The sequence below is a fragment of the Dipodomys merriami genome, unplaced genomic scaffold (assembly GCF_024711535.1).
Source record: "Dipodomys merriami isolate MVZ:Mamm:240054 unplaced genomic scaffold, mDipMer1.0.p SCAF_32, whole genome shotgun sequence".
Taxonomy (NCBI): domain Eukaryota; kingdom Metazoa; phylum Chordata; class Mammalia; order Rodentia; family Heteromyidae; genus Dipodomys; species Dipodomys merriami.
The window spans coordinates 519,060-523,944 of record NW_027204715.1 but is presented as its reverse complement, the minus strand read 5'-3'; the positions used below and the strand labels follow the sequence as shown (position 1 = coordinate 523,944).

Sequence of the window (4,885 nt, the reverse complement as noted above, 5' to 3'; positions counted from 1 at the left end):
TTTAGTATGGTTGTTCCCTGGCCCACTGCATTGCTGTGTACCCTTTTCCCTCTTGGGGAAGTATAAAAGTTTTCAGGGACGAGATAGAGATGTAAGCTCGGTCCTAGGGGATGAGGAATGTAGCTGGAAGGGCCCTGTGGGCAGTGGGCAGTATCCAGGCACAAGCATGACAACAGGTTGTGCTGTGGTGCTGGCTGAGGCCCAGTACACGATGTAGAGAGCAGAGCATCTAACACCTGAAAAATGGCTTCAGCTGATTCTAGCCTAGGCCAGGAGTAGCCACCCTAGAAGAGTCACACCTCACTTGCGGTGTCCGGGCCTCAAGGCTGCCACTTCCCTCTCCCAGGCTACTCTTGGAGCTGTGCCCCCCACATCCCAGGGTCTGGGCTGTGTCCCCACTGCATGAAAGGCTGAAGAAATGCCTGGACTTTCAGCCTTAGCTGGAGCTCCACTGATCCACCAGCCTCAGGGAGATTCCTGAAGCCTGGGTTCCATGAACATAGGCAGTCATGTCTGCCACAGTTACCCGGGGTGAGCTCACAGAAGCTGAGCCTCTTCTGGCACCTTTAACTCACCAGCTTGTAGCTCTGAGTGTTGCACACAGCAGACATGGCCTGTGTTAGACGAGTCAAGGCCTGCCAGGGACTCCATACCTGTGTTGCAGCGTGCCTGCTCCATCTTGAGGGTTGCATCCCAATTTCTGTCTTCCTTCTCTGTGGTACAACTGGAGCTGTGGACATGCTTTCCTGATGCCAGGAGCCACCAACCCCAAAGGAAGTAGGGAAACCCTGTGCCCACCCTCCACTGTTCAAAAAATTACTCCTATTTATGTTTGTGTGCCAGTCCTGGAGCTTGAATTCAGGGCCTGGATGCCATCCATGTACTTTTGTGCTCAAGGCCAGCATTCTATCATTTGAGCCACAACTCCATTTCCAGCTTTTTGGTAGCTAATGGAGATAATAGTCTCACAGACTTTCCTGCCAGGGCTGACTTCAAACCATAACAACTCCTCTTTTGTTTTGGTAAAACACAACACTAAACTAACCGTTGACCACTTTACAGTATACAGTTGCACATTGTAATAATGTTGTGCAGCCAGCCCAGCTGTAAGTTTAGAATAGTCCATCGCTCTGTAGAGAAATCCTGTGGGCACTATAATCACCAGTCTACCCTGACTCTGGAGTTGTGGTGTCTAGTTTTCCAAGATCCATGCCCTCTTGTGTCTGGCTTCATGGTCATCCACAGGGCCCATGGTCCTCTCCAGCTGGGTGACCTGGTTCTTAAGACACTGCTCGTTTTGTCTGCGCTGGGGCCTTCCCCTGGAAGCCACAGACTTCCTGGTCTTGGTCAGAACAACTGGCAGGGCTCCGGTGACCCTTCAGCTTCCAGAGCCAGATACCTTCCACCTGCGGGTGAGTTCTAGCTCCTCAGCTGGCTCAGACAACAGCAGAATGGGCTGCCAGATGAACGCATCTTACATCGTTTTAGTTGGAAGCTGCGCCTCACAACAGACCAATGAGGTGCACGTGAGTCGGTCGTTGGTGCCTGTGATCACCTGCTCCATGCCTGGCCCCTCCTGTGCCCTTCCTCTGCCCTCTGTGTCTACCCCAACCTTCCCTCTGCAGAAACTGGGCTGGGTCAGAGCACAGCTTTCGGAGCATCTCAGGCCCTCACTCTGACCATAGAGTTCTCTGTGATAATCATAGGTTGGGCTGGGACAAACAGACCATAACCTGAAGTTGACATGACAGAACGACTCATTTTAGTCCTGAATTGGTGTGTGCATCAAGCATGATGTGTCTGATGGCTGCAGTTTGTATGGTGAATTATTCATGTGCGACTATTGTCACTTGAGGCAGACTATTCCACAAAGGTCACTTCCAAAAGTCTTGGACAGACAAGGCTGACCCTGGGTCAGTTGGGGTGTTGCCCATGATCTGTGGACATGCTCTGCTCACTGCTCCTGTGAGCCCCAAGTCACATGAGCTGCGCATAGGCCTACTGGCCTGGCCAGGTACCCTGCAGCCCCCACGTGCCCAGTAGCTAGCATGCAGCCAGGTCAGGGAGCCTATCAGCCTCTGTGCCCCTCACAGGTGCCTTGCCAGTATATAGGGCAGGGCCCAGCTGGTCTCTGGTTCATAGCTATCCATTGACCCCTCATCTTCTAAATTCATCTCGAGGCACCTCAGAGTTTATGCAGATGGGACACGGAGGCAAGTGCCCACCTTCTGGTTCTCCCCTCAGCCCTAAGTGTGGTTGAGTTTTCCCTAGTTGGCTGTTCCTAACTTGTTGGTATCAAGTCCCTTGCCTGAGCAGTAAGAGCTCTGAAAGGCCTCAGCCTTTGGGACAATTAGAGGCAAAAGATCACTTCAAAGTTTACCTCAGTGGGAAAGTGCAGGTGTACATGGTGTGTGTGTATGTCACAGGTGTGAGTGGTACAGGTGATGGAGTGTGTATCTGTGTAGGGAGAAATCAGGCCAAAGGCAGATGTGTGCACAAATAGGATATGGGTATGGGTATAGGTACAGATGGGGCATATAGGTGAGGATGCACAAGTGTGTGCAGGAGTTTGTGTTCACACTGGATGTGAGGGGGCAGACAAGAGAGGCTGCCACCCCTTCTTGAACAGCCCCAAGGGGTACCAGTGGTTGGGCCACCAAGGGCATTCACAAACAGGAGCAAAACAATCTTGAACTTAAGATTTGAGAGGGTAGAGGCCACAGGGGAAAGGAGAAGGGAGCTGGTAACTCTTGTTCAGCCATCCTCCAGATGGCCATAGAGCAGCTACATTGGGAAACAGGATTAAGTCATCCCAAACTCGGTCACCAGGAGGGGCAGCAGAGTGGACCCCAGTGGGCAGGCTCAGGGTGGCAGTCTGCTTCGAATGCGGCCAAGTGTGATTAAGGTGTTGACTTTTCATTGTGGAGCTGCAGTAGTACCTTCCCTCACCCCGTGTCCAGGGCCTTGATTGAATCCAGGGCCTTACACTTGCTGAGCAAGCACTTGACCTCTTGGGCACTCCATAAGAATTTTAGTCAAAACTCAGAGCATGTAAAGCAGACACAGTGTGGAGGGTGGGTGGTGACTTTGCCTTGAGTCCATTTATGGGGACCAGTTGGTCTGGTCACTTTCTCCCCCCTGCCCCCCCCCCCCCCCCGCCAACTTTCTCTCACCTCTCTCTTCCCCACCCCCACTGAGAAGCTGGTGGTCTCTATGGCTTCCAGCATAGCTTTGTGAGGCGCCTGGGTTCCGGGCCTACCCTGTGCACTTCTCAGTTTGGCCAGCACCAAATGAGGGGTATCTGTTCTTTGCTGCTCAGCCTAGTAAGAGAGGTGAGAAATCAGAATGGACGGTAGACATAGCTTGGCTTCTTCCCTTTGGACCAGGACCCAGTAGGGGGCTCTGTCTCAGAGGGGAAACACTGACCAGGCAGCTTCGGAGCTGGCAGGATTTCTCTCTGGTAACACTTTGCCAGGGTCAGCACAGTGAGGCTGGGCAGGACCACTGCTCCTGAGTGCTTGGATGATGGGCTGCAAGCCTGGCCAGCCCCCTGCAGAGTACTGCTGGGTCTCAGTACTGAGCCGCGGAGAAAGCTGCAGAGACAGTATGTGGGGAGGGCAGAGGATGATGAAGGGGAGCAGACAGCTGAGACAACTTGCAGACAGGGCTCAAGGCTCAGACAAGGCCTACAGAGAGCTCCAGAACTGTGGCCTTGGATGTCTTCACACTGAAGGGGAATAACCCTTCAGGGGCCTCAAACAAGGGGCCTCTGCAGAAATGACCTAAAAGGGAACCCAGGCACCCCCACAATGCTAATTCCTGGATCCAAAGTCAAGTCTCCAGAAACATGCATCACAGATATCCCTGTCCTTGAATGATAAACAGGCTTATTAAGATACAGCTGGAATGAATAAGCTAAAGGGCCTCAGCTCAGAGTAGGGGTGTGATTTTGAGGGAGGCAGCCCAGGATATCAGGATAGAGGGGACAGCGAAGTGTAGCTGCAGGTTTCATGTCTGTGTTGTTATGGGATGTGTGTATATGTGGTGTGCGTTACTCTGTTGTGTTCTGGTGTTATGAGTGGTGTCATTGTATATGGTAGCGTGTACATGCTGGTTGAATATTGTATATTTATATACTGCAGTGTCTGGTGTGTGCAGGTTATATATTGTGTGCTAGGTATGGTGTGTACTATTGTATGCAGTGTGAGTACTGTGTGCTGTGTGTGTGGTGTATATGTCATCTGCTATGTAGGGTATACAGTGATTTGAGTGTTGTATCATTGTATACTGTGTATGGAGTCAAAAATTGTGTATGCTGTGTGCAATTGTGTGGGATGTTACATGTATGGTGTATGTGTGTATGCTTTATGTGCTATCTATTCTAATTGGGAATAGTGTGGTCTCTCTGGCAGCTGTGACTGAAACTTTCAGTATCCTGTGTGTGGTCAGTGCCTTGAAGCCTGCTGTCCTTCCTGTGGCCTGTTCTGCTTCCTGTCCCCAGCCCAGGTGAGGCAGAGGAAGGGCATTGGAAACGTGTTCCTGCCACCCCTCTAGATAGAGAGGCCTCACTGTCATGCCCTTTCTGACATTTCTCACTTGGAATACACAGGGCATTATTTTCTTAAAGGGAAAGTAATATCGATCAAGCCAGCCTACTGGGGGGATGGCAGGCTCAGGGGGTGCTGCAGGCCTGGCTCTGGGGGTGGAGAGGGGCAACTGTCAAAAGTGGCCGGGCCCTGCGGGGTGGGGAGGACTGTACATGAGTTGGGGGGTCCTGGGAGGTGAGGGCATTGTCATTGTGTCCATCAGCCCACCTTCCCATTATGGAATATGATAGAGAGAAGCCTGTCCACAGGCACAGAGCAGGTGAGAAGAAGCCAGGATC

At 51.9% G+C, this 4,885-nt stretch overlaps 1 protein-coding gene across 4 annotated transcripts in view; it reads left to right on the top strand.

Moving 5' to 3' along the window:
- The first annotated feature begins 3,284 nt into the window (after positions 1-3,284).
- Positions 3,285-4,885, top strand: part of LOC138841461 (palmitoyltransferase ZDHHC11-like) — a 33,833-nt gene continuing 32,232 nt past the window's right edge. For all 4 annotated transcript variants that reach the window (XM_070042146.1, XM_070042147.1, XM_070042145.1 and 1 more), the window contains exons 1-2: positions 3,285-3,332; positions 4,413-4,506. The gene's annotated coding sequence lies outside the window, so the exon portion shown is untranslated. The remainder of the gene's footprint in view (positions 3,333-4,412; positions 4,507-4,885) is intronic.